We start from the raw sequence: 19500 nt of genomic DNA on the forward strand, positions 1-19500 counted from the left end.
GTCACAGCTCCGTATTTCGCAGATTTTTGCTCGCCACATCCACCCGCTGCCACGTACCGCGACCAAACTCCCTTACTAACAGCATGAGACCAAGTGCTATCTACCACCACAACCACGAGTGGATGGCAGTGCGTGGTCATGGAGAAAAGTTTGTCAGTACGCATATATAGATACAGAATACAGACTAGGTTTCAACGGGACTCTTGATGTGCGAGTCTTACTCACACACGTATCCGGATTTCTTTTTTTTTTTTTTAACTTTTACGCTACCAGCAGTTTAAATTCACACTTACAAATGTGTTGCTGTAGCGGTTGTAATGTCCCCACAGCAAATACCCTCTACCATGCACCAATTAATCATTTTCAATCAAACCATCCACATTCATTCACTTTAGAAAAGTTATCAGATCTGATTATCTCGTAATATATGCGGCGACAGCTCGTCGACGCCAAAGTATTTTCTAGTGCATTCTCCATGGTTGTTAGAGTGGTAACTAGGACAGCTTCTGGAGTATCTGTTGAGGGATTGACATGTTTCTGAGAGATACATATTCTGCTTTTCTTCTCGCAAAAGCGAGCCAATTAACATTTGTGCCGCTAGCGGTTTGTTTTGAAGAGAAAAAGATTGTAAAAGGAAAATAACTAAGGCGTGGAATCACCGGAGATCTGGACATGTAATGGACATGGGTTTAATACACGATTTCCTCCATAAATAAGGTTTGTGACTTTTTTGTTCTGGAGTGAATGAACGAATGAGTTTTTTTCTGAATCATTTGATGATCACGTTGACCCTGTAATTTGTGGGAAAGTTTCAGCTGTGTCGAAGAGAGCCTGCAATCACTGAGTCTGTGTTAAATCGTCCAAAAAGGCTTCCTACACATCTGGAATTCGCAATCTTTAGTAAAAGGAACAAATTGTCCAAACGATTGATTCTCCCGACTGACTGCAGTGTTTAACGGTAATAATAAATGTAAAGATCTCTTACAGCAAGCCAGCCGCTGATTACCAAGACGAAGGACTCCACCAAAGATTCTATTTGGCTGATTTTTTTTTCCACTGTACACGTAATGAAATCTTATATTAAAAACTATACATAGATAAAGGAGAGAAAGAGAGAGACAGCGAATGAAAGTAGAGATAATACTAATAATCCTCCATTAGTCTAATTTGTCGCCTGTCTTATCACGGATCAGCCAAGAACTGAGAGGGCCTTACTTTACTGTATAGACTTATGTGTGAAGGTGAAGGGATCTTAAAGACAACAGATACACGCCTATACGGAAAAGACATTACACAGAGATAGCGGCTAGCTGCATTGATCATCTATTCTTAGATAAAGAGACGGCAACTTATTATCCGAACATTTAAAAAAGGTTAAACGGTCATTTATGACAAATAACCGTTCAGGACCAGATGTGGTAAATAACTAGTAAAGACAACCCAATGATTGTCTTAAGCTCATTTAATTGCAAAAGCTTATAAATTTCTTCAGCCATCATGTTCTTCATTCGTTAGATTTGATAGCACATTTTAAATTACGTATATAAATGATATAATGCCAACGGCCTTGCTGCAGTGGTAACACCGGTTCCCGTCAGATCACCGAAGTTAAGCGCTGTCGGGCTGGGCTCGCACTTGGATGGGTGACCATCCGGTCTGCCAAGCGCTGTTCGCAAGTGAGGTGCACTCAGCCCTTGTGAGGCAAACTAAGGAGCTACTTGATTGAGAAGTAGCGGCTCCGCTCTCGTAAACCGACAAAACGGCTGGGGGAGTGCTGTGCTGAGCACATGCCCCTCCACATCCGCATCAAGTGACGCCTGTGCGCTGAGGATGACGCGGCGGCCGGTCGGTCCCGTTGACTCTTCGTGGCCTGTGCGGGAGGAGTTTAGTTCAGTTTATATAAAGGATATGAGACAGGTATAGTTTGTCGCTCGTACGTCTTGTCTGTCTCCTGTATTAAGAAATGCAGTGAAAACCCGCTAACCTAAATTCCGCAAAATCTATATTTACCATAATCCGAATAAAATCCAGGATAGAGGAAAAGTAAGTAAAGCGCTTATTTTTAGTGTAAAGAAAGGATTTTCTTATACAGTAGAACTGAATAACTCATTGAACACAGTTTATCGAAATGAAACGTTCATTGCACTGGTAACTACAGTACTGTATCACATGTTTATGAAGCAGTAATTTTCACTTACAGTAACTTGCAAAATAGGTAGTCTTCTTCTGCGATGATGATGCGATGTTGTGCCAGCGTCGCATGGCAACGTTGGTGTCAGAACAATGTGCAGTTCTACGTAGCTTAATGCCAATTCAAGAGCATCTGCAGCGTAAAGAATGTGACAGTTTCTTTACGGGTTTCTTCTCCATCACTGTCTTTGTCTTGAGGGTTGTCATCAGCTTCATTCTGGACTGTAGCGACAATGGTTTCATCATTGATTTCTTGATGACCATTATCATGGACTGGTATCCATTCTTGAAGGTAATTTTCCGTTGTATCTTCGCACACCGGGTTTTCTTGTGCAAACTGAAGGATGTCACTACTGGCTGATGCTGCAATGGATGGTTCAGATGGCTCTGAGCACTACGGGACTCAACTGCCGAGGTCATCAGTCTGCAATGGATGGGGTTTCTTCAAATACGAGACTTGGTCGCAGCTTCTTGCGTCATGTTTGTACGATGTGTGTTCGAATTGTCCCAAGTCTCTAATAGCCAGTAGGTTTCTCATTTTTTGTAAGATGGAACAGTTCTCTTTTTCAGTTAGGTGGCAAAAAAAAAATTTGCTTTGATGTTTCCATTGACTACCCGCATTTCTGAAGGATGACATGGAGCATTGTCAATCAAAAGTGGAGGTCGATGTGGCAGTCCGTTTTCTGTACCGGATCTTCTGACAGAGTGAATAAATTGTTTCTTGAACCACTCACCAAACAGAACACCGGCCATCCAAGCTTTACTTTGATTTTTGTAATAAACAGTGGGAGCGTTCATATTCGTGTTTGTCCGCAGCTCGTGGTCGTGCGGTAGCGTTCTCGCTTCCCACGCCCGGGTTCCCGGGTTCGATTCCCGGCGGGGTCACGGATTTTCTCTGCCTCGTGATGGCTGGGTGTAGTGTGATGTCCTTAGGTTAGTTAGGTTTAAGTAGTTCTAAGTTCTAGGGGACTGATGACCATAGATGTTAAGTCCCATAGTGCTCAGAGCCAGAGCCATATTCGTGTCTTTTGGGGCTCGTTGTTTCACAGGGTTTCCATTTACCATGAATGGTAAATTGTTTGTTCCTGCAGTGTTGCTACAGGCTAAAACACTAAGTCGTTGTTTATTCATTTTAAAACCGGGTACAGACAACTCTTCTTTCGAAGCAGGGAGTAGAGCTTCAAAAAAAAAAAAAAAAAAAAATTAAAAATGTTCAAATGTGTGTGAAATCTTATGGGACTTAACTGCTAAGGTCATCAGTCCCTAAGCTTACACACCACTTAACCTAAATTATCCTACGGACAAACACACACACCGAGTCCCGAGGGAGGACTCGAACCTCCGCCGCAGTCCTTGACTGCAGCGCCTTAGACCGCTCGGAGGCCAGCTTCGTCAGCATTATACACTAGCTGCGGTGAGTAATTTTCCCGCAGTATCAAGTCTGCTAACTCATCTAAGAATGCATCTGCAGTGGCAACACCGGCTGATAATTTTTCTCCGCTTATCGTTAATTGTCGCACGCCGTCTCTCTTCTTCCAAGGGTCTAACCAACGACAGCTGGCAGCAAACGTTGGATCACCGTACATAAGTTTGTTCAGTTTCAATGTCTTTTCTTGAATCACTGTACCGCTAATACGAACGCCTTTTAGTGTCTCCTGTGTCTTATTTTTGGTACCCCGAATGGCTTTGTATTCTTTATCTGTTCATTTTTACAGGGTCTGGTTTTCATTGTAAACAAATTGGACATAGTATACCGAACAATATATTGCAACGAATCAGAATACAGTAACACATTTCCCGCCGAGAGGTGGAGAATGCTTATGGCAGGTGGGAAAGAGTACAAATGCTGCCAGCAATAAACGGACAGCACTGCGTCGGTTGTCTTTCAGAATATGGAAGGACTTACCTATTTCAGAGAAGCCAAACTGTACTAGCAGCAACTTGTAGCACCGAAACTGTGTGGCTCGTCACATGTTTACGTGCGCCTGTTATCAGTATTTGTCGCAAGTAGACGAAAGATGGTGAAACCACTAGCAGAGGATTAGGTGCTTACCCTCTATATCTCGTCGGAGAATGTGTTCACAGGCGGCCTGCCCACTGTGTAAATTTTTTTTTTTTTCCTTTATTGTATTTCAATTCCCCATCGGGGCGGGCTGGCAGCAGCATATGCGCTGCTCTTCAGCCGAAAGACATAGAACAAAACAATAGAAGACATGTAAAAACAGCAAAGGAGAGAAGAAGGCGAACATAGATATAAAAAAGGGAGAACATCATGGGAGGCAATAGACAAAAAAACGGGGTGACTGTAAAATGGAGATAAAAAACTGTTTAAAAGTAGCACACACAAAAGGCCACACACTGCGACGATTAAAAGAACACAAGGCACAGTATGATCGGAGCAACCACTGTGTAAAGCAAGTACTACAGTTAATAGTGGAGTAGAGCCACAAGCCAAGACATCGATGCAATGGCAACTAGACCTGGAATGGCCACGTGACCATCGGCGCTGTGCGTTGACACAGTGGCAGAGCATTGCGTTGTCTGATGAATCCCGATACCTTCTACTTCATGCCGATGGGAGACGGCGAATCCGTCGTCTTTCAGAGGAACAGCTCCTTGGCAGCTGAACTGCAGGACGGAGACAACTGGTGGCAGCTCCATTATGCTCTGGGAAACATTCTTGTGGGCACCTACGGGGTCCGGTGGAGCTCGTGCAAGCTATCATGACGGCCAAGGAGTATCGTACACTGGTTGCAGACTACACACACCCCATCATGAAGATCAAGTTTCACGATGGCAGTGGCATTTTTCAACAAGATAATGCGCCATGTCACAAGACCAAGAGTGTAATGGAGTGGCTCGAGAAACGAAATGGCGATTTACAATTGATGTGCTGGCCGCCACTCTCGCCAGATCTGAACCCCATCGAACACATCTAGGACATGATTGAAGGCGGCGCCAGGCCTCCCTCCTTGGTATTTACGGGAATTAGCTGACTTGTGTGTGCAGATGTGGGTCAACTCCCTTCAATGAGCTAGCGTGGTCTCATTGCTTCCGTGCCACGAAGCGTTGTCGCTGATATATGTGCCACAGGCGGAAATACCGGCTTTTAGGTAGGGGGTCTTAATGTTCTGGCTGTTCCGTGTATATTAACCTGTTTAGGTTGTCAGTACTTCCTTATACAGAAAGTGTTTTTAAAAACGTGAACTTGCAAAACGTAAGAACATGGAGAACACGGCAGTCACGTAGCATAGAGCATAGTCGAGCACGAAAGAGACTCTGCGGAGCTTCGTGTGGTTTGCACTATGTACGATCTGTTCTTATTTAGGATGAATTTTTCCGCAGTTGTGAGAAAACGCTGAAAATTTCAATTTCGACACGACGGAGTACAAACACACTGGTACCTGCGTTCCACTTCTTCGACCTACGATATGTGAAAGGCTATTCTTCAAATTGTATTTTTCTAGATCGTAAATCAAGCAAATAACTCTTTTAAATATATGTGTTGTTAAATCAGTGTTACTTCAGGATATGACTCGTGTAAAACATTTGCATCCAATTCTCCGGAAAATTAAACTGAGAATCTAAATGTATGTTAGGATAACACTTCAATGCACAGACGTTACGTAACTATGGCTGGGAAGAAGACCACACGTAGTGCAAGACCAATACTGTTGTTGCCTAACCGTCGAGCTGTAATTTGAAGTGGAAGAAAATTTTCCCTGAATCGGGCTTCGAAGTGCAGGCTCTAAGTTGGCAGACTATTTTCCAACAGTTCTTCTGAAAGGTAAGTCAGATATTCTTTTCAACAAGGACGAAAAAGATTCGTTGTAAGGTTTTTTTACATCTTGACTTTTTATTTCCGGCAGATACAATTACTGTTGCCTTGCATGGAATTTCAATTTACTAATTAACACAAATACTACTGCACAATCTGGACAACCTCTCATGTGCATACAACTACTTTCGACCAATTGTCGAAAAAGAGTTTCAGATACGTCTTACTTGTATAGAATCTTAACAACAGAAGTTGTTTCTTTGCTTCCCAGTCCCGCAATGTCACGAAGTAAAGAATGGACGCATGGAGAGAAATCGGAGCACAACGCGCTCTTACAAGACATTTCACCTCTCTGGAGCATCGCGTACACGACAACTCCTTAACGATATACTGTAAGCAAAAGCGAGGCGAGGCAGTGATGTTGCTCGCTGGAATCTGGATAGATGTCGGCGTTCCAGCTCAGGAGTAGTCTACGATCCGCATGGAGCCCAAGAAGTAAAAAACATTCCGTGAAATTCACTTTATGTATAGTTATGAAAGTAATGAAAACTCATTTATAAAAGTCAGATTACTTCCGTCTTGCTCTGTTAGAATAAAAAACCATAAATTAATGAATTCTAAAATACCAGCGGTTGTTGTTACTGTTATGTGTGGTGCGGCCAAAAAATACTCTTGTTCTTCCATTGTGGCCCTTGTAAGCTAAAAGGTTGTACACCCCTGTTCTATCGTATCCCACTGTTGTTCATTTGGGCTCAGGTTGGGACGCGGGGCAACTCAGTCCACTTCAGGTATGTTATTATCCACAAACAAATCCCTCACAGGTGTTGCGTAATGTCAGGGCGCTTTGTCGTCGTCTGTGAACTGTTCCTCTACCGTACGCTGTAGAATGTGTTAATAGTCTTCCACATTTAGCGTTTTCTTAAGAGCAATAAGGGGGTAACGACCTAACCAAGAGGAGCACCTACGTATCACAGTATAACATTCTCCGTATTTCACGATTGGCGCTAAACATGATGTAGCTAACGTTATCCAGATAACTCGCTTCCCGCCATCCGCTGACGTCGCCCTTTATATACGATCTGAAGCGTCGCTTAGCATTGGCTAGGAGCTGCTCGGCCGTTTTACTCCCTTCACAGAGCCCTTGCGATAGCTACGCACCTGGTAACACTTTGTAACCCACGAGTCAGTCCTTCTGCTGGTTTCACGCTATTTTTTTTATGCCATCCTCTGCAACGCTGGCGTCAGTATATCAGTTCGCCCTGGTCTTAGTTTAGCTATGGTTATTCCATTGCGTTTCCACTTCACAAGCACGCTGCTAACAGTTGGCATGGGCAGCTTTAGAAGAGTTCAAACGTCCCTAATGGATTTGTTACTCAAGTGACATCCAACGAGAAGTCGAGCTCTGCTGACAGACTCATTCTGCTGACGCTGCATCTCTACTGACAACGCTATACTCCCCATTTTTCATACAGGTTGATCTGCTTCTCGTCACATCTAGTGATCGATTCCGCACTACGTAGCGGTGTCTGGATACTTTTGAGTCCTGTCCGGAAATCTTTGATCACACAATGTACATATAAATCAACTGGGAAGCTCTACGAGAGAATTTTCACACGACGCAGTCGCCTATAGGAACGCTGCAACGCCAGAAGACTGAGCGAAATCTGGGCGACCTGTAGAGTATCAATAACTGGTGCAGGGAATGGCAGCTGACCTTGACGTGAACGAATGTAACACACTCCGCATAAATTGGTAAACATATCCACGAGTGCTTGATTACGATATTGGTGAATACTCTCTGGAAATGATAACAAGTGTGTAATAACTAGGAGAAAGCGAACTAAAGTGGAGTGACCACTTGAAACAACTAATAGGAAAAGCATATGCCATTTTAAGAGTGGAGGTATCGCAAGGAACGCTAAAGAACTGGCTTACAAAACACTTATTCGTGCGATTATACATCGCGACTGGAAAACAGAAGGGAGAAAATGATAACGGTACCCGAAGTACCCTCCACCAGACACCGTAAGTTCGGTTGCGGAGTGTAGAAGTAGACTCACGTGATCTGTACTCTGGACGCTGTTGGCCTCTTTACACCCAACAAGACGGCTGTGTTCGTCACACTGGCTCTATACCAACGTATATACTGATCGCTGCTTGCGGACATTTTAAAACAGTGCTCCTTTACGTCTCGGCAAAACGCACGCGCATATATTTTCGACTGCAAACAGTCTAGGAAAGAGGTTGTTTCAAAACAGTCGGTAGTGTTTCATCCGCGCGCTGCTTTGTATTCGCTGCCCTGTTACGGTACTTCTGAGGATGACATCTACTGTGTTCTGAAAAACGATTTACGCATCGTGTTTGCTCGGCCAGCACGATAACGATGAGGGAAAAGTTACATTCGAGAACAATACTTTAAGTATCAGTAACAGACGCTATTCGTAAGGCACATAGAATTTACTGTCGGAGTTCCGGGAAGCAGATTCCATTTAGTATGTCTAGGAACGGCAGCTATCTCCTAGATAGTCATTTCAAGTTGGCTTTGGGAATGTGACAGAGCACGACAAATACAAAGCACATAGAAACACGGATTTGTTTTCCTGCACTCCATTGCAAAATGAAGTGCCAGTGACATAAAAGCATTGGGGTGATTGAAAAATATCTTGTTTTCTAGTACAAATTATTACAAAGCCTCTGCAGCAAGTTTTGATATCCGTGCATTGGGTAGCAATCTGATTATCGGTATGCAGACCCTAGTAGTCAGGCACTGTTACTGGGCGAAAAGCTGCTGGGTCGTCAGAGCCTTTGCATGAAATAAAAGGAGACGAGCGTAATTTAAACGGATAAAAGCAGCGATAAGCTTTAACACCGAACAGGAACATCACAGTAACACATGAACGGAATTTAAAATACAGCACCGTTCACAATCGGTCGCAAAAAACACTGACGCAGACCACAGATGAAAAGAATGCGGAATAAATGTCTAGAAAAACCTTCAAAAATAGCAGAGTAGAGGAACCAGATTACTTTGCTCACAGTCACTCAGGTTGACACATCCCTCCCATTCTTTTGGGAAGCAGGCCAGTGGGTATAATTTCATAATAGATTATCGACTATCTAAGCAAAGTCTGTTGTGGCACCTAACAACATATACTGTGGCCCTAACCGTAATTTATATCAAGTGAATATGACAATAGCACAACGTTGCAGTTGGTTTGCTGATTACGTTGACACTGGAGGTAGTTAATAAACAGTGTACTTCTCTTCAAGATAACAACGTTTTATTAGTCGGCACAACAACAAGATAAACAACTGATATCATACATCCTGATATAGTCCCACACGTTATTTTACATAATGCACACCTGGTAATCACACACACACACACACACACATACACACACACACACACACACACACACACACAGACGAATGCTTGCACTGCAGCAGGTAGAGGCGCTGGAGAGTGCAGTCTTCCCAAAGTTGCTCGTTCACAACGTTGCCAATGAGATGTGGAGTGACCTGCAAGCTGAGGGTGCCACGTCAGTGGGCAACCAAAATCTCCCATGTGCCGCAGAGGGTACCGCTCGTCAATTGCCTGGATGCTGATTCTTGTACAGTCACCACAGGGGCTCCAGACCTCCGGTCCCTTTGGTACCAGGTGAAGGGCAGAGTCCCAGTTGCTTTCTGAAGACTGGTGCTGGCTGCCACAGGATGCCAGGGTGTCTCGACACGCGGTTTTCTGGCTGCGTGACTGCGCCAATTTTTGTAGTTTCACCGTAGGCGGTCCCAGTGCTTCCGGCCGTGTTCGAAGTTGCTCCTTGAGTCGCTACTGCAACACAGCCATCTCATCCACTGCTGATCGCACAGTAGCTGCTGCTGCTGCCATCGTATCAGTTGTTGCTGGTGCCATTAATTGGCTCTACAACTGTTCCACTTCTCCTTGTTGCTGTTGTAACTAATGTAGCGGCACCAGCGTTTAGGATAGGGAAAGTCAGTTTTGTGCAATATTCTGAGCACAAGTTACAGCCAGGTGTGGGCCAGATTGCAGTGAGTCACACAGACCAACAGATGCAAAGTAGAATAGAGGCCACAGGGCCATCAAATTGCTGAAAGAGTATACGTAGCGGTTTTGCATGTCGCAAATCACAGGCAAAAGCGGCCCGCTGACAAACCTAGCGTGTTATGAGTACGTGACACGAAGCTGCGCGTTTGGAAAAACAGAGGTGCACAGCCGCGTATAAATGGGTGCGGGATTCTAACGAGATTCATTCAAGTGTGGCAGCTCTCCTCGACAGTGGGGCATGTCATACCACCAGCTACACGCAGCAGCAGATGGGATGCCAGCGTTCCAGATGACGACGGGTCGCTGGTTCGACCCTCTGAGACTGATGCGGAGTCAGTACCCAGTCAGCAGTGGACCACTCCACAGCTCGCTACCGTAGGCAGTCGTCCTGGCTTCCAACACGTGCCAGAGGCGTCCCGAGGTGAGGGCTGCAGATTCGGACGCCGAACCGTGGGAACTTGTTGTCACCGCATCCTAAGCCACACCGGCGAGGGAACATGGCGCAGACAATCTTGCAGTTGTCAGCGAGCTGCTCGGCGGCTCCTCGGAATGGCACTGAGGCAACGAGGACGGGGACAGCTGAGTCGGCAGCCGGCGCATCCTGACGCCATCAGAACTCCGCGGCTGGCCAAGGCCAGCTCGACACAGCATTACATTGCACGGGCAGCTGGTGTCCTTCCTCAGCATTGCGGGGCCCTGTGACGCAGACCGAGGTGTACGAGGGCACTGTGGTTGGAAACAATAAATCATATGAAAAGCTCGGACGAGTCATAATATGGTGCCGTCTACCTCTTCCCACTACATTTGGTCATCCTGATACATTTGGTGGCACAAGTACTGTTATAACTGTTCCCTGATACATCGCTGTCAGCATCTTGTAGGTACTTAATAAACGATACACCTCACTTCAAGATAATGACATTTTATTAGTCCACTCAACAATAAGATAAACAACTGGTATAATATGTGCTATTGTACTCTCGTTTATAATTTTCGTAATTCACGCCTGGTAACCCAACACACACCGATGCCCGCACCATGGCGGGTAGAGGCGTACTGTCTGCTGCACAGCGTGCTCTTCCCATTGATGATCGTTGGTGACGTCACCAATGCATAGGTGTGGAGTGACCTGAGAGAATACAGTACCACACAATCCATCATAAACTCTATTTTTATATCCCTATAAGCCGCCCAACTTTCGTATCTGGAAATCATATTTTGCTACCATGAAATTGCGGATCAACAACAATTGAAGACCGTAATAGGATAGCAGCTTTCAAGGTTTACGGACATATTTGGCTAAATCCAAAATTTATTCGCATGTTTACAAAGGATGCTGTTGTGAAATGTTAAAATTCAGTTAAACAACTGTTTTGAAAAGTGGCATTCATTCAGCAGATGCTGTAGGACAAAGCATTAGGATTTATAACCTGAATGCTTCCGATGTTTGAATATTACTAAAACACAAATCACAATATTAAAATGTATAATAACAAAAAGTTGTTATTGTTGTGGTCTCCAGTCCGAAGACTGTTTTGATGCAGCTCTCCATGCTAGCTTCTGCATCCCCAGGTATCTACTGCAACCTACACCTTTCTAAATTTGCTTACTGACTTCATCTCTTGGCCTCTCTCTACGATTTTTACCACCAGCACTTCCCACCAGTAATAAATTGGTGATTCCTTGATGTCTCAGAATGTGGCCTATCAACCAATCCCTTCTTCTAGTCAGGTTGTGTCACATAAGCCTTTTTTCCCCAGTTCTTTTCAGTATCTCCTCATTAGTTACGTGAACTACCCATTTGATTTTCAGCATTATTCCGTAGCACCACATTTCAAAAGCTTTTATTCTCTTCCTGTCTAAACTGCTTGTCATCCATGTTTCCCTTTCATACATGGCTTCACTCAATATAAATACTTTCCGAAAAGACTTCCTGGCACATAAATCTACTCTCGATGTTAACAAATTTCTCTTCTTCAGAAATGAAGAAATGCTTCTCTTGCCGTTGCCAGTCTACATTTTGTAACCTTCTCTTCTTCCAGCATCATCAGTTATTTTGCTGCCCCGATATGAAAACATATCTGCTATTTTAAGTGACTCACTTCCTTATCTAATTCCCTCAGCATCGCCTGATTTAATTTGATTACATTCCATTATCCTTGTTTTCCTTTCTTTATGTTCGTCTTATATCCTCCTTTCAAGACACTATCCTATCCGTTTAAAATTTCTTCCGATTCCTTTGCTACCTCTGACAGAATTACAATGTCACTGGCAAACCTCAAAGATTTTATTTCTTCTCCCTGCACTTTAAATCCTGGTCCAAATTTTTCTTTTGTTTCCTTTCTACTTGCTCAACACACAGACTGAATAACATCGGGGATAGACTACAACACTGTCTCACACATTTCACAACCACTGCTTCCCTTTCATGCCCCTCGATGCTGTCTGTTTTCTGTACAAATTGTAAATAGCCTTTCTCTCCCTGATTTTACCCCTGCCACCTTTAAAATTTGAAAGAGAGTATTACAGTTAACGCTATCAAAAGCTTTCTCTAAGTGAGCAAATGTTGTAAACTTGGGTTTGTCTTTACTCCTACATTTGTCAGTAGTTCTAACAGAATGTTTTCTACTCCCGGGCCATGTTTCGACTTAGGTCTTTCAGTGTTCTGTCAAACTCTTCACGCAGTGTCATATCTCCCATTTCATCTTCATCTACGTCATCTTTCATCTCCATAATATTGCCCTCAAGTACGTCGCCCTTATATACTCTTTCCACCTTTCTGCCTTTCCTTTTTGCTTATAACTGGTTTTGCATCTGAGCTCTTGGTATTCATAAAAGCGGTTCTCTATTCTCCAAAGGTCTATTTAATCTATCTTACCCCTAGTGATATATGCCTCTACATTGTTACATTTGTCCTCTTGCAATCCCTGCCCTGTGCTCTATCAAATTCTTCACGCAGTATCTCCCAGCTTATCTTCATCTAATTCCTCTTCCACTTCCATGATGCCCTCAAGTACATCTACGTTGTATGGATCCTCTATATACTCCTCCCAGCTTCCTACTCTACTTTCTTTGCTTAGGAGTGGTTTTACATCTGAGTTCTCTTTTCTACAAAGGTTTCTTTAATTTTCCTGTAGGCGACATCTATCTTTCCACTGGTGATATATGCTTCCAAATCCTTACATTTGCCCTCTAGCCAGTCCTGCTTACCCATTTTGCACTTCCTGCCAGTCTCATTTTTTAGGCGTTTGTATTCCCTCTCGCCCGCTTCATTTGCTGCATTTTTATATTTTCTCCTTTCATCAGCTAAATTCCATATCTCTTGTGTTACCCAAGCATTTTTACAAGGTCTTGTCATTTTAGCTACTTGATCCTCTGCTGCCTGCACTATATCATCTCTCAAAGCTACCCATTCTTCTTCTACTGTATTCCTTTGTCCGTTCTTGTCAATCGTTCCCTAATGCCTCCTCTGAAACTCTCCAACCTCTGGTTCTTTCAGTTTATCCATGTACCATCTCCTTCAATTCCAACCTTTTTGCAATTTCTTCCGTTTTAATCTACAATTCATACCAAATACATTGTGATTAGAGTCCACATCTGCCCCTCCAGGGCAGTGTCTTACAATTTAAAATCTGGTTGCGAAATGTTTGCCTTACCTTTACGTAATCAATCTGAGACTTTCAGACGTTTCCAGGTCTCTTCCACGTATACAACCTTCCTTAATGATTCTTAAGCCAAGTGTTAGCTATGAAAAAATTATGCTCTGTTCAAGATGCTACCACGTGGGTTCATCTTTCATTCCTTTCCTCCAACCCATGTTCACCTACTATTTTCTCTTCTCTTCCTTTTCCTACTGTCGAATTCCAGTCTCCCATGACTATTAAATTTTCATCTCCTTTATCTGAATAAGCTGTTTTATTTCAACATACGTTTCTTCGATATCTTCATCATCTGCGGAGCTAGTTGACATATGAAATTTTACTCTGTGGTGGGTGTGGATTTCATGTCTATCTTGGCTACAATAAAGCTTTCAGTATGCTGTTCATAGTTGCTTATGCACGTTCTTATTTTTTAGTGTTTATGAAACATACTCCTGCACTACCCTTGTTTGATTTTGTATTTATAACAACAAAAATATATAATATTAAAACCCCATGTGGGGCTGTTAAATCCTCAGTTGGGCATCTCCCTCGACGGCAAATAGGGGAAAGCATCCCAGATATGGGTGGCTTTCCATATGTGTGTGGTGCTGGGGATATGAAACACCCAGTATGGATCAAATACTGTCAAAAAAAACCTCCATCGACTCATCTGCTACCCAGCTGCTGTTGGTCGGCGTTTGTTCACCTGGCTGTTGCGGCTGTTAGACAGACGAGTTTCCGGTTAGATCAGTTCGCTGCACGTGTCCGGATATGCCGTCACACACCGAAACGCTCACACGCTCGAAACATGCCCTGTGGCGCGGTCGCAAGCCGGTGGGCAGTGCAGTATTCTGCTATGTGGGACCTGTGGTAGTTAATCGAAGGAATCACGACAGACGTGGACCATGTGAACATTTTTGCAGGCCACCTGTATTCCTTCACGCTTCCCCCGATGGCGGTAGTAGCTTCAGTCGGGAATAATATCTTTGCTACAAGGCCAGGATCGTGTTGCAGTGGTCTGAAGAGAATATTAGAGGACTCGTATTGATTTCTTGGCCATCAAATTCGTCTGGTCGGAATTCGATGACAAACGTCTGGGGTGCTATCGGCAGGCAGCACCGCTCCCATAAACCAGCGGCCAGAATTTGTGAGAATTCCGTCATCTGTACCTAGACACGTGCTGCGTGCCTCCGGAAATGTACCAAACACTTTAGAATCAAAGTTACGCAGAAGCGCTATCGTATTGCGTTCCAAAGGTATCAAAAAGAGGGTCGTAATGTTTTGGCTTATCAGTGTATCATTACCGAGTAAAAGCTTGATTGAAACGAAAAAAATCTGGCCCCTAACCATATGTACATAGATAAATTATATTATCAATAGAGACAGTGAGAGAATTACAGAGAGTTCATTTCTTCTACTCCTAATATACATCAATTACTTTCCCACTAGTGTTACTCATGGTGAAAAAATTCTCTTCGCTGATGACAGCAATATTATAGCACAGTCTAACATAACAGTCGCGACACTTCGCCTCGATTTTGTTGCCTACAGCGCCAGCAGCGCCCCAAGCGGGCGGTAGGTTAAACTATGAGTTCGGCGCGATCGTGAAAGCGAATAGTGGTTGTTTATTTTGATTTATACAATGGTTTTTACCATCGGGAGCGTTTATAGCGCAATAAATTGCAGCAACAACAGGAAGAAGAGACCACAGCTGTCTTTTTTTAGGTTTCCTGAGGATCCTGAGATTTATATACCATGATGTTACTAAATTGTATCATCAGGATTCAGTTGCAAACTATGTGTGTATAAATGATGAATGTTTCGTTTTAGGAGCAGAAAATGGCTAGTTAATAGCAGACAAGAAGACATTATGAAGAAAGACCCAGTTTACCTGTATAATAATATTAGGTTTTGTTCGGTACATTTCGAACAAAACCAGTTCATGAACGCAGACAATAACAAACTCGTGTGGAATGCAGCACCCACACTGTTTGTCATTCGAAATAAGCCACCTCAGCTGACGAAGAGGAAACTGCCACAAAGATTCGACAGGTTTTATTTCGATTTCAAAAGTAATGAAGACAAATTTGGAAGCTTGGTTATTTGCAGTGAAAATGTTTGTTTACTTTAAGGGATTGTGAAAATCAGATGGCTTCAGTTTTTGATGAACATTCTCACAAGAAAAACTGTGGTGAATTATATGTGGACTTGTTGATGGCTATCCCAAGTTTTCCTCCTGGATGTTGTGAAGAAACAAAGGTGCTGTTGATCAAGATATTTGTTAAAGTGAGACTCGTTTACCGGCTCAAATATTGGAATCAAGACTTAGCTTCTAACAACAAGAAAGCAAATAAGAAACTGAAGAAGTTTGCTCATTTGGGCTACTGATTTCTTTGGTATGTATTTCATTCACTTCTATTGTTAGTCACTTAATTTTCCTTGCTTCTTTCGTGTGATGACATTATTTTGTTAGCACCTTGTTCGCTGACAGATTGTTTGAAAATTATTCAAATATTTGGTTTTTCATGAAATGTAATGTAATCAGCTCATTATAATGTTTTCAGTATATTTCTCCCACTATTTGGCAGTTGCTTGTTCCACTTAGAATAATATAGAGGTGAAGGTCTTACTTATGGGGACAGGCGACAATGACAAGCACAGTAGGCCTACAGAACGATGAACGAGCTGTCGATCGCTTTTGCATGTAGAGGTGCATGTCTGTGCTTCTTACATGTGAATCTGTGCGTTTATATTCTTTTGATATCAACATGGTAAGCTGCAATTCTGTCCAATGTCACAAGTGTTTCTTCACGAATGTGTTGTAGCTTGCCACTCTATTCATGGTTTTTGTCCACACTTGCGCTTATTTTAGAATCATTTTTAGAAACATATATGCCTTCTGATTCTACACAAACCCTTGGAGGCAAGAAAATAATTCGGAAATTACGTAGGAAATGGATGCAAACAAACATTATGCTTACGACGCGTCTGACGTTCACCTTACCTGCCGCTTGGAGCGCTAGTGTCGCTCCATCTGTCAAACGGCAACAACTTTTACAGCAGTGAGTGTCGCGACTGTTATGTTAGACTGTGATTATAGTCACTGAGAAAACAACAGAACTCCTTGCCGAGAAAACAAATGAAACTCGCAAGGAAATTTGTGACTGGTCAATAAGCAGTAAAGCGACATTGAACATAAAGAAAACTAATTCCATGATTTCCAGTTTGAAGAGGAAAAATGACAATGTTAAATTAAATCTAGATGGCACTTCTATAGACTGTGTAACAAATGCAAAATTTCTAGGAATGAATATTGATTCTCAGTAGAAGTGGTGTGAACACGCAAAGGTTCTTGCAAACAGAATGTCATCAGCATGTTATGCCCTTAGGATCCTATCATCAGTGTGTAACATGCAGGGTCTTTTCGTTACGTATTATTCGTATCTACACTCAATTCTTAGCTATGGCATTCTTTTTTGGAAACAAACGGACAAACATGAACACGATTTTCAAACCCCAGAAGAGAGCCATAAGAATAATAACCAAAAATACTAGTCGAGCTCATTGTAAAGATCTGTTCAAAACACTGGGGATTTTAAGTGCTACATGTGAATACATTTACGAGTCAGTTACACACATGAAAAATAACATTGGTAATTACTGCACAAAGAGCTCTGTCCATGACCATGCAACAAAAAATAGATTCAACTTACATTTACCAAGAAAAAATAAACATAAATCTCAAAACATCATTTTCTACCAAGGAATAAAACTGTACAATAAATTACCAAAAGAGATTAAAGAAATTGCAAAAATACACTTATTTAAAAACGCAGCTAAAAAGTACCTGTTATGCAGTACATTTTATACATTGAAGGATTACTTAGATAAACAGAGTAGGGGTTTGATAAAAAATGTTGTACCAATAAATAATAATAATAACAACAATAATAATGATTATAAAACTTCCAACATTCCACATAACACCCTAATATTGTTTTTTCTCCTTTTTCATTTCTAGAAATATTTACCCCCAAGCTACGCATAGCACAATACTAACACCACTAGGAGTAAATCTAATGATTATGTCCAACTAGAAGTCTGTAAATATATATGTATACGAATTAGCCTATTTTAAATTGATCTAAACTTGTAAATACTTTGACATGTCCTATATCCTTGTAAAAATACATGTATGGATGAATAAAGCTACTACTACTACTACTACTACTACTACTCCATGACACATACCGTTCGATTAAAGGAACTTATCAACGCAGAGAGGTATATTGTTCAGTTTTACCACAAATCCTACAAGGTGAATCCACGTCCAGGGAATTGTACCGTAAATTACAGAGCCCTGGACGATAGCAAATGTCTCCACCTCTTCCCATAAGTCATCACTTTTGCCCAGTTTCTGTAAAGTGAAAGCAGTAAGGGGTTTAACCAGGAGGTACAAATACTGTAATTCTCCTTAGTATCAATGTTTACCAAGAATGCTTGTGCGACTTTTCACATTCGTTCAGATGTTAAAATTCACCACGTTATCATCTATAGCAATGGGCATCTTTCCACTCACATGGGACCCTCCCCATCGCACCCCCCTCAGATTTAGTTATAAGTTTGCACAGTGGATAGGCCTTGAAAAACTGTACGCAGATCAATCGAGAAAACAGGAAGAAGTTGTGTGGAACTATGAAAAAATAAGCAAAATATACGAACTGAGTAGTCCATACGCAAGATAGGCAACATCAAGGATAGTCTAAGGTCAGGAGCGCCGTGGTCCCGTGGTTAGCGTGAGCAGCTGCGGAACAAAGCTCCTTGGTTCAAGGATTCCCTCGAGTGAAAAGTTTAATTTCTTTATTTTCGCAAAGTTGTGATCTGTCCGTTCGTTCATTGACGTCTCTGTTCACTGTAATAAGTTTAGTGTCTGTGTTTTGCCACCGCACCGGAAAACCGCGCGATTAGTAGACGAAAGGACGTGCCTCTCCAATGGGGACCGAAAACATTTGATCGGAAGGTCATAGGTCAACCGATTCCTCCACATTAAAACACGTCTGATATATTCTATACGACACTGGTGACGGCATGTGCGTCACATGACAGGAATATGTTGTCGACCCACCTAACTTGTACACTTGGCGAATGGGTAAAAAGATTCTTCTACCTTGCCCGATTTAGGTTTTCTTGTGGATGTGATAATCACTCCCAACAATGTGATGAAAACATAATTTGGCACATAAACTGCAACAAATGAATGCAACAGTTTCACAGTCGCACAGTTTTCCCTTTTAACGTTTTCAAATTTTTCCGTGTGTAGACCGTCAAATCCTGCATATGTCCAAGCAAATCTGAACATGTCCTGGAACTTCGGAGAGCGAAGTTGATTATGTGTGAGTGCCTGAACTTTGATAATTGGCTGAAAATAAAAAATTAAACTTTTCACACGATGGAAGATTTGAACCAAGGACCTCGCATTCCGCAGCTGCTCACGCTAACCACGGGACCACGGCACTACTGATCTTAGACTATCCTTGATGTTGCCTGTCTTGCGTATGGACTACTCAGTTAGTATTTTTGCTTATTTTTTTCATAGTTCCACACAACTTCTTCCTGTTTTCTCGATTGATCTGTGTTCAGTATTTCAAGGCCTATCCACTGTGCCAACTTATAACTAAATCTGAGGGGGGTGCGATGGGGAGGTTCCCTTGTCAGTACTACGTATCTGAGTTTTCACTGAAACTCTAAAATATTATACTTAAATAAGTAAATACTCTTATATCTAGTAGCAGGAGTAAATACACAAGAAAATTCTGTAGTAGTGT

At 42.4% G+C, this 19500-nt stretch overlaps 1 pseudogene; it reads left to right on the plus strand.

Annotated features, from left to right (window-relative positions):
- Positions 1-1557: 1557 nt before the first annotated feature.
- LOC126476150 (5S ribosomal RNA) lies at positions 1558-1675 on the plus strand (annotated as a pseudogene).
- The last annotated feature ends 17825 nt before the right edge of the window (positions 1676-19500 follow it).

Source organism: Schistocerca serialis, chromosome 4, assembly GCF_023864345.2.
Source record: "Schistocerca serialis cubense isolate TAMUIC-IGC-003099 chromosome 4, iqSchSeri2.2, whole genome shotgun sequence".
In the NCBI taxonomy this organism is placed as follows: domain Eukaryota; kingdom Metazoa; phylum Arthropoda; class Insecta; order Orthoptera; family Acrididae; genus Schistocerca; species Schistocerca serialis.